Source organism: Pelophylax lessonae (genome assembly GCF_965119305.1).
Source record: "Pelophylax lessonae genome assembly, chromosome: 12".
Taxonomy (NCBI): domain Eukaryota; kingdom Metazoa; phylum Chordata; class Amphibia; order Anura; family Ranidae; genus Pelophylax; species Pelophylax lessonae.
Genome location: NC_138779.1, coordinates 204,526,084 through 204,537,344, shown reverse-complemented (window position 1 = coordinate 204,537,344; position 11,261 = coordinate 204,526,084). Strand labels below are relative to the sequence as shown.

At 44.6% G+C, this 11,261-nt stretch overlaps 1 long non-coding RNA gene across 1 annotated transcript; it reads left to right on the top strand.

Annotated features, from left to right (window-relative positions):
- The first annotated feature begins 285 nt into the window (after positions 1-285).
- On the top strand, positions 286-7,844 carry LOC309568133. The gene is made up of 3 exons (XR_014225996.1): positions 286-399; positions 7,555-7,676; positions 7,802-7,844. It is a non-coding gene; the product is annotated as an uncharacterized lncRNA (long non-coding RNA).
- The last annotated feature ends 3,417 nt before the right edge of the window (positions 7,845-11,261 follow it).

The following is an 11,261-nucleotide window of genomic DNA, read 5'->3' as shown; positions in this document are numbered from 1 at the left end:
GGTCAACATTGCAAATATTGACTCTTTGCATAAACATAATGTCATTGTCAATAAAAGCCTTTTACATTAATGAAATGCTTGTAATTATACCTCAGTATACCATAGTAACATCTGACAAAAAGATCTAAAAACACTGAAGCAGTAGACTTTGTGAAAAGTAATATTTGTGTCATTCTCAAAATTTTTGGCCACGGCTGTACACGGGGAAATAAAAGTGATTTTTATATTTTTATCTTCTGTTTTGAAAAGGTGGAGCTTCCCTTTAAACGTATGCAGCTTCCAGCATGCTTTATTAGCCGCCGGCTGGCAGAATCTCAGCTCCGTCCAGACAATGCAGGAACTGTGCTGAGTCAGAACATCGCTCTGCGCTCCCCTGCAAACCCCGCCGATGACTTGTGTGTAAGTTATACTAAGTATTCTTCTTTATTAGTCCTCCTAGATTCGCCCGCCCTGCTTCCGTAAGCATTGAGAGCGAAACTAGGCCAGTTTACTGTATATTTTTTCTTTGTTTGTCAAGCGCAAAAAAATTCCTGTCAGTTTTACGGTACACGGGAGGATCGGCTGCTCCCAGGGAGGCGGGAGGGGAGGACTTAATGCAGATGTAAGGAGCGCTCGCCAGCGCTGTGAATCAAAGAGAGGAAAGGAGGACAGGCAGTGGAATTAACCCTTACGAGATGCAGAAAAGAAATCACAACATTTTTTTAAAGGGTTAGTTTACCTTCACCAAAAGACTGCCTATGCAGATAAGGGGAGTCTGTAATAAAAAAGTGTAGGCCTACAGGTGTAGGCCATTTACATACTGTACCTCATGAAGCCAGACTGGAATACTCCCAGGACATTGCTAGGAAGTTGCTAAGGCCAGCCATAGATGGTTCCAATCTCAGCCAGCAGGAATCATGAGCGGGCAGACTGAATGTACCAAGTTGATTGAGCGATTGGGTACAACCAGCCTGCCGGATTCACTTGCAATTATCACTAGCAGCTGCTATAGCGCTAGCAATAATCACTGTCTTTTCTCGGCCAGGAGGATGGCTTCCCCTGCCTGCCCCCCCTCCAGGAGCAGACAATGGCCCAGCAGAAGGGATCCTCCTGTCAGCACTGTCTGTGTTTATGGGGGAATCTTGCAAATTTCTGTCCTGCACCACCTATGGCCGCCCCCCCCCCCCTCCATGCATCTGGCCCCCTAATCTACATGCAGGGCGCCGGATGCATGGATTCCAATAGAAGCCAGAGGCTCTAATAGGCTTCAAAAAAAGGGTGGGCTCGGGGCACAGAGCACTGTGCCCGGAGCCCACCCAGTTGTATGACAATATTCACTATTATCACACTGATTCTCCTCCCAGCCAATCAGGAAGCGGGTCGTGAGACGTGAGGCTGAAAAGAGAAGCGATTTTACTGGCCATTGGAGGAGAGGAGACGCACGGCCGGAGGAGGTAAGAATGCTGGATGCCGGGGGGGGGGGGGGGTCTTGGTGTATTTGCCTGCCGGCCGGCCCTCCGTCCCGCTGGGGGGTGGATTTCCCCGCCACTTCCTGTACCATGCTGCCAGTGCCCACAGCCTTGCTGCATCTCCTGTGCCATGCTGCCAGTGCCCAGTTCCCACAGCCTTGCTGCATCTCCTGTGCCATGCTGCCAGTGCCCACAGCCTTGCTGCATCTCCTGTGCCATGCTGCCAGTGCCCACAGCCTTGCTGCATCTCCTGTGCCATGCTGCCAGTGCTCACAGCCTTGCTGCATCTCCTGTACCATGCTGCCAGTGCCCACAGCCCTGCTGCTTGCCTGTACCATGCTGCCAGTGCCCAGTGCCCACAGCCTTGCTGCATCTCCTGTGCCATGCTGCCAGTGCCCACAGCCTTGCTGCATCTCCTGTGCCATGCTGCCAGTGCCCACAGCCTTGCTGCATCTCCTGTGCCATGCTACCAGTGCCCACAGCCTTGCTGCATCTCCTGTGCCATGCTGCCAGTGCCCAGTTCCCACAGCCTTGCTGCATCTCCTGTGCCATGCTGCCAGTGCCCACAGCCTTGCTGCATCTCCTGTGCCATGCTGCCAGTGCCCAGTGCCCACAGTCTTGCTGCATCTCCTGTGCCATGCTGCCAGTGCCCACAGCCTTGCTGCATCTCCTGTATCATGATGCCAGTGCCCACAGCCCTGCATTTCCTGTACCATGCTGCCAGTGCCCAGTGACCACAGCCCTGCATCTCCTGTACTATGCTGCCCAGTGCCCACAGCCCTGCATCTCCTGTACCATGCCTGTACCATGCCCGCAGCACCGCATCTCCATGTCTGCAGCCCCTGCACTATGCCTGCAACTACTGCATCTCCTGTACCATGTCCGCAGCCCCTGCACCATGCCAACAATCCCTGCATCTCATGTACCATGTCCGCAGCCCCTGCAAATTCCAGCAACCCCTGCATCTCCTGTACCATGTCTGCAGCCCCTGCACTATGCCCACAGCCCTGGCAGATTTTCCCCCTTAATGACCAGGCCATTTTTGCGATTCCGGACTGCGTTACTTTAAAGGACAATTGCGCGGTCGTGCAAAACTGTACCCTTAAAAAATGAATGTCCTTTCTTTCCCACAAATAGAGCTTTCTTTTGGTGGTATTTGATCACCTGTGTGATTTTTATTTATTGCGTTATAAACCAAAAAAGTGAACAATTCGGAAAAGAAAAATATTGTTTTTCACATTCTGCGATATAACATTCCCCCCCATAAAAATTTAAAAATCTAATTTTGGTCAAAAAAATCCCAATAAGCGTATTTTGATTGGTTTGTGCAAAAGTTAGTAATAGCGTCAATCTGCGATTTTTAGTGGGACTGCGACATTGCTGCAGACAGATCGGACCCCTAACTGACATTTTTGACACTTTTGGGGGTACCAGTGACATTACTACAGTAATCAGTGCTATAAATATGCCCTGTTACTGTAATAATGACACTTGGAGGGAAGGGGGTTAACCCGGGGGTGATCAAAGGGTTAAGTGTGAGCCTAGGTGGTGTTTTCTAACTGTATGGGGGAGGGGCTTGTGAAATGGCCATAGAGACCTGTGTTCCTATATAGAAGGATCCCAGGCGCTCTGTGATCATTTCAGGGAGAACAACGGTCAGCTGTATTTACAACAGCAGGCCGTCGTTCTCTCTCAGCAGGGAACGATCGCAGGTGCCCGGCTGCAATTGTGGCCGCTGGCCCCGTGGATTGGCATCCTTGCTGCCTAGTGGGGGCCCCCAGGAGCGCTCTCACAAGCCAACGTACCCATACAAAACAACGAAATATAAAAGTAGGCACTTTGTACCCACTTTTAATGTACAGAGAGGAAGAGGTGGAGCCTTAAGAGGAAGGGGTGTGGTTTATAGATGATAGGGCGGGTCTGAAACAGGAAGGGGTTTGGCCTTGACAGTAAGGGGTGGGTCGTAGGTAAATTAGGGGGTGCACAAGTTTAGTCCGGCCTAGGGCAGCACAAAACCTAAATACACCACTGCTGAAGGCTGGGTTACAGGACAATAGGGAGACAAAAAAGTATAATAATGATTTTGTACTTTCATCTTCTTGAATTGAAAATTACAAATGGCGCTTTTCCACTGCATGGAACCAAACGGTTCGGCTCGCTTTTGTGCTTTTCCACTGCTGGTACCGCATGGTACGGTGTAGGAACGGTTTGGTACGGTACGGTACGGCAGCGCTTTTCCACTGCATGGAACCGAACGGTACGGCTCTCAAAAACAGTATCACCTCGATTGTGGTTCCAAGAGGTACCATGCCCGGTACCATATCCCACAATCCTTTGCATGCAGTCACTACTAGCCACTGATTGGTCAGAGAATCGTTGTTATCCCACCCACTTAACTTTAATGGAAAAGCAAACCATACCGTACCGTACCGAACCGTTTCACCACCGTACCATGCGGTACCAGCAGTGGAAAAGCAAACCGGGCCAAGCAGGGCCGAGTAGAGCCGAGCCGGTACTTGCAGTGGAAAAGTGCCAAAAGTTTCCTGAATAGAATTTTGCCAATTATATTTTTTCTACAGCTTTTAACACAATGTTTAATCTGCTATTTTTGGATCCAACAAAGTCACCACCGACATTTGTCTGGTATTCCCGCCTGCACTTATATTATTGTCCGATCTAGGATGGAGTCTGGAGAATTACGTACATGTGTAGCAGAGTTTTTTTTTTTCACGAACTGGGAACCGTCATGTATCTGTTTCTCTCTAAGCGCCATGTCGAATGTATCCAGTGTGAAAAAGAATTAGAAGATGTGTTAACCGCTTAAGACTATTAAATATGAACATTGTACATTGAATCTGCCACACATTAAAAGCACTCAGCCAAGTAACAAATTATCCACACTCCTCCTCCCCGCAAGGATGTTCGTGCGTCAGGCCCTTATTATCAGCACATTTTAGACTTGTGACCGTGAAGATGGTGTTACAACCGCTAAAACAAGTGACATCTCCGGTGATGGTAAAAGAAGAAAGGAACAAAATTTTGTTTAAAAAAATGTGTGTGTGTGTATATATATATACAGTATATATACAGCATCTCACAAAAGTGAGTACACCCTTCACATTTTTGTAAATATTTTATTATATCTTTTCATGTGACAACACTGAAGAAATGACACTTTGCTACAATGTAAAGTAGTGAGTGTACAGCTTGTATAACAAGCTGAGAGAACCATGAATGCCAACAAGTACTGTGACATACTGAAGCAGAGCATGACCCCCTCCCTTTGGAGACTGGGCCGCAGGGCAGAATTCCAACATGATAACGACACCAAACACACCTCTAAGATGACCACTGCCTTGCTAAAGAAGCAGAGGATAAAGGTGATGGATTGGCCAAGCATGTCTCCAGACCTAAACCCTATTGAGCATCTGTGGGGCCTCCTCAAACGGAAGGTGGAGGAGCACAAGGTCTCTAACATCCACCAGCTCCGTGATGTCGTCATGGAGGAGTGGAAGAGGACTCCAGGGGCAACCTGTGAAGCTCTGGTGAACTCCATACCCAAGAGGGTTAAGGCAGTGCTGGAAAATAATGGTGACCACACAAAATATTGACACTTTGGGCCCAAATTAGACATTTTATCTTAGGGGTGTACTCACTTTTGTTGCCAGCGGTTTAGACATTAATGGCTGTGTGATGAGTTATTTTGAGGGGACAGCAAATTTACAGTTATACAAGCTGTACACTCACTACTTTACATTGTAGCAAAGTGTCATTTTTTCAGTGTTGTCACATGAAAAGATAGAATAAAATATTTACAAAAATGTGAGGGGTGTACTCACTTTTGTGAGATACTGTATATATATATATATATATATATATATATATATATGTATGTATGTATGTGTATATATATATATATATTTATTTATTTATTGTGTGTGTGTGTATGTATGTAAGTATGTATATGTGTGTATATATATATATATATATATATATACACACAAAGTAAGTGTATATATATATATATATGTTACAATATGTATGACAGTAATATATACTGTATAGTATTATTCAGACACTATTCACCTAGGTTGGCCCCTTTTGTCTGTCTGTGCAATCTTTGGTAGATATCAATAATGTAATATAATACTCAAAGCGGTATTGATCCCAAAAGCAAGTACATCTAACATTTCTCTCCTCCCATACCAGCAATACTGCTGTCTGCTGTGCCCCCTGTGCTCCTTCAACCAGAGTGGAGGTACTGTAAATCAGGAGGTGTGTTACTGGCTAGATCACCAGGTGAAAACAGAAGGAGAAAAAAGCCTAAAAAAGAAAATGAATGCAGCCACCATATCTTATAATTGATAAGCTGCATTATTTTATAGTTTACCACTTTAAAGTACAGAATATCTAAAGCAAAAAAACTTTTTTTTATATATATTTTGCATGTATAAAGAAAGGGATAAAGTATATATTTTTTTTTTTTTTTTAAAGCCCGTAGCGTGTGAAACACACTCAAAAGACTTCACCCGGTGCATAAAAAAGTGCACACACACAAACGTGAGGAACACAAAAAGTGCACAGGGTGTGCAAACAAATGGTCTTCCCTCCGAAGAGGTAGGACCCGAAAGGGATAAAGTATAACTAAAGGTAAAACTTTTTTTTTAGTTTTGGCTAGGGTGAAGAGGGATTAGAATACCTGTCAGTTTTTATTGCTGTCTGCGCCCCCGTTAGGGAGATTAACCGTCTCTATTTGTCCTGTTTACCATCATCTTTAAAAGGGAAATTAAAAGAAAGTCCCACATTTTGGGTTATCCCAATGGGGACACTAGTTCTGGTGATCTGGGGGTCCCCAAGGAATTCCCCTAATTTGCAGGGATTTCTTCTCACTTCCTGTTTGGCTATGGGACAGGAAGTGAAGGAAAATCTCTGCAACAGGACACTTATAGTTCTACTTTAACCATTTGCCTACTGAGCACTTTTACCCCCTTGCTGCCCAGGCCAATTTTCAGCTTTCAGCGCTGCCACACTTTGAATGACAACTGGGGAGTAATGCAACACTGTACCCAAATTAAATTTTTATAATTTTTTTTTCACACAAATAGAGCTTTCTTTTGGTGGTATTTAATCATCTCTGGGTTTTTTGTTTTGTTGCTAAGCAAAAAAAAAAAAAAAGTGAAGAAAAAAAAAAAACAAAACATTTTTCATAGTTTGTTATAAAATTTTGCAAACAGGTAATTTTTCTCCTTCACTGATGTGCACTGATGTGCACTGATAGGTGACATTGATGGGCACTGATGAGACAGCACTGGTGGGCACTAATGAGGAGGCACTGATGAGGCTTCACTGATAGTCGGCACTGATAGGTAGCACTAATAGGCGGCACTGATGGGCACTGAGAGTTGGCACTGATAGGCACTTATTGTATAGGAAGTGGTTAAATTATAACTAAAGGCAAAACATTTTTTTTTCATTTTGGATAGAGAAAGGGAGGGTTATAACCTGTCAGAATTTTTTTTTTTCCGCCATCTGTGTCCCATTGCAGAGATTTCCCTTCACTTCCTGTCTCATAGCAAAACCGGAAGTGAGAGGAAATCCCTACAAATTAAGGGAATTCCTTGGGGACCCCCCAGGTCACCAGAACTAGTGTTCCCACTAGTGTTTTTTTTTTTTTTAGATTTAGATGGATGGCGATGGGTTAGAATGATTGTCAGGTTTTTATTGTTATTGATTCCCCTGTTAGGTAGATTTATTCTCTCCAATGGTCCTGATCACCAATATCAGTGGGAAAGAAAATCACAAATTTTCAGTTGCCACCAGAACAGTGGGGACCCCTATGGGGACCGCTGAAATTCCCAGCATCTGAATCTCATTGGCTGCAGTGCAGGAAATGACCTCAATTCTGATGTGCTTGAGACACCTGTCACAACTTTGCTGGTACCTTTTATCTAAAGGCAGGGTCCCCCTTTAGGATATCATATTGATATACCATTATCAGACCATATATTTTAAGGAGAATCAATTCTTCTTGTCTTTATAATCAAGCCTGTTTTATATTAAAATATTTTTATACTCAGGATTTTTATATTACCCTCATATTTTAAAGTAATCAAGTAACAAAGGCGGATGATTGATGTGGAGCTAAAATAAGAGAGGCTGTAAAACGGAGGAGGAATAAAGGATGTTAAGATGATGGGTTAACGCATTTGTTTCCAGAAAGGATTGTGGGTAAGTAAGGGTGAGAAAATCAGTTTGATGGATGGCAGCTCAACTTTGCTTCTATTCTTCTAAAGTACTTTCATCTTATGGAAATTGCTAAATATACCCATTTATCGCTTGTTTTCCACCAATAGGAGAAGAGCTACTACAATGACCAGTATCCACATAACAGAAGCAGATGGAAATGTCTCCTCCAATGACAAGCATCTCCCAATCAAGGCAAAATGCTGGCGGTCAAGGCCAACTGGGCTAAGGAAGTAATGGAACATAGTATTAGGTTACCTCCGTAGATGATATGAGGCAATTATAAAACATATTTCTAATTAGGTGTGTCCAAAGCCAACATTTTTGGGGGATTTGGACAGAGTATGGAAGGACTGGAACCCCTGCCTGGAACTTTATGCTTCAACCACCAGCTGCTGATGAGCTTCCCTGTTTCACAATGTACTAAATACAAACTACAACCGGACTTGTCCACTGCCAAGACACTCTTCTTTTTGGTGTATCCACAGCCATAATCCTTGAGGAAGCAGGCGATGCCCTTGAAACGCGCTGCCCAGTCATACAACCTTTGTCTGACCTTGTAGAGAAATAAACTAGTAATTTGTGGACTTTTACCCAATGGTGTGATGTTTCAGTTGTACACATTTTCACGTCAGGGTCCATAAACACTCCTTTTCTTCTGGTCTATCCACAGCAATAAGCCCTGATGAAGCAGGCAATGCCCTTCAAACGTACTGCCAGGAATGGGATTAACCAGTCCCGGAAGGATTTGCCCCCTTTCTGACCAGGCCCTATTTTGCTAATCGGCACTGCGTTGTTTAACGGACAATTGCGCGGTCGTACGACGATGTACCCAAACGAAATTTACGTCCTTTTTTTCCCCACAAAAAGAGCTTCCTTTTGGTGGTATTTGATCACCTGTTCGATTTTTAATTTTTGCGCTATAAACAAAAAAGTGCGACAATTTTGAAAAAAAAATATATATATTTTTCACATTCTGCTATATGACATTCCCCCAAAAAAAAAAAAATGTAAAAATCTAAATTTTTTAACATTTTAGACCAATTTGTTTTCTGCTACATATTTTTGGTAAAAAAAATTGCGATAAGCATATTTTGATTGGTTTGTGCAAAAGTTATCGCGTTTACTAACTACAGGAAAGATTTATGTGATTTTCATTGTTTGTTCTTTTTTTTTACTAGTAATGGTGGCGATCTGCGATTTTTTGTGGGACTGTGACATCTGGGACAGATCGGACCCCTAACTGACATTTTTGACACTTTTGGGGGTACCAGTGACATTACTACAATAATCAGTGCTAAAAATATGCACTGCTACTGTAATAATGACACCGGCAGGGAAGGGGTTAACACTGTTGGTGATCAAGGGGTTAAATGTGTGCCTCATGCTTTCTGACGTGTGTGTGTGGGTGGGGGGGTTCTGTGACACAGACAGAGATTGCAGGTTCAGCTATGCTAAATCCTGTGATCTCTTCCTGTCTGTCACTGAGAAGATCCACCTGCTTTGTTTACATAAGCAGGCGGGTCTTCTCACCATTTCCCCGACAATCGGGGAAGGGAGGTGGCAATCGCCGCCTCTCCTCCTCCGGCCCGACTCCCGCTGTGTAGTAATCACTAGGAGTCCAGCGACGTAGGTCTACGTCGCTGGACCCAGGGGAGCCGCACTGCCGCAGTAGTATTACTGTGAGCAGCCGGCAAGTGGTTAAGATCTAGGGCGATCAAGGGGTTAAATATGTGCCTAACCAGTGTTTATGTGTGTACTGTGATATGCTTTTACTAAGGAATGTGCCTGTTTTTATTCCCTGTTTTTTAGGGAAACAAAAACTGGCACATCCCCTCTGACAGACAGAGCTCTGAATTGTTTATATTGACAGAACTCTATCCTGTATTCTTCCTGGCCAATCAATGGATGAACGCCGGCACCCGCTGATCAGCTTGTACTGTGACTAATCAAAGCACAGCCGGCGCGCCCCCTACACGGAAAAACAGAATCACGTACTGTATATATATACACATGAAGCATGTTCTTGGAGCAGCTTCTTGGAGTTCAGCATAAAAAGGTTTACGTAGGCTCTGCAGATGAAATGCCTGTGCTTTCTCCCCTTCGCCAATACCCAACCCAATCTCTGAATGACATCCATGCAAGCTAGCATCAGGAAGATTTTCCTATCTCAAAAGTTTGATCGCCCGTTGAATTTCGTAGATGTGGCTGGGGAACCGAGGGGGTTAATTTGGCGGTTGGATGACTGCGATGGGACACTAGCTGCCCCCTGATTCTCTGGTGACTGTAGATATTTAATTTTACCGTTCCCCCCGTAGTGTTGCCTCTTCTTGCCCCTCGGGTTAGAGCTGTGCTTTACACCAAATCACGTCACCACTTCAATTACTGCTTAATGGACCGTTCCCCTCACACTTTCAGTTCTGGCCGCGAGGAGGCCTGGGGGAGCTGTAGATAATGGGTGGGGGGATGATTGAGCGCGAAGATATAAAGAGTAAAGGGCGGGGGGGGCCAGATAAAGATAGGGGAGGGGGGCAATGACAGGAGGAGAAAGCAAAAGACAAGATGACTGGAGTGAAACAGGACACATCAAGATGATGAGCGCTTTGCGCTTGTTTGAGGCTGCGTGCCACAGAGCGACCAGGCGCCCATGAAGAAACTACGCACAGGCCGCATGGAAGCAGCACAAGACAAAATGTCATGCTGGTTCCCTCCGATATTAAAGTGTCATTCCCTGGTTCCCTGGCAACACCTCTTGTTTGGCGTGTAGTGGCTTTTTTTTTTCCATTTTCCGCATTGTTTCTTTCAGTGCCCTTTATTAAGGGAGAACTCCAAGCGAAACACAAAATTGAGTCTTTCATATGTAAGATAAGAAAACCTATTTACCCATGACTACGAGTTTCGTCATTGCAATTTAATAGAAAAAGTCACATGAATCAGGATATTGCGCTGGCCGTAGGAAATGAAGTTTGTCTTGGGTAAACGCCTGCAGAGTCAGAACTATCTTGGAAAGAGCCATAAAAGAGGGATGTGTGCTACAAGGGTAATGCATTTAGAAATGTGGATATATTATTAAAAAGAAATTAGTAATAAATAATTTGACTATTCGTGGGTTTTAAATGAAAAATTCTCCCCCCACTAGAAAACCTTTGGTGCACGAAACGCCAGAGTTTTGCCAGTTAATTGGCTAAGTTAGTATTATGTTGAGAAAATAAACACATTTCCCTTCCCAGCACACTATATGGCCAAAGGCTTGTGAACACTTGACCATAGCACCTATATAAGTTAGCTGGCCATCCCGTTCCAAAATTATGACCATTAAGCACTTGCTGACTGCTCACAGTAATCCTACTGCGGCAGTGTGGCTCCCCTGAGTCCAGAGACGTAGACCTATGTCGCTGGACTCCTAGTGATTCCTAGTGAGGCGCGCTCTGGCTGTGTTTAGACACAGCGGGAGTCGGGCCGGAGGAAGGAGAGGCGTATGGGAAGCTGTGAGAAGACCCACCTGCTCATGTAAACAAAGCAGGCGGATCTTCTCAGTGACAGACAGGAGGAGATCACAGGATTCAGCAT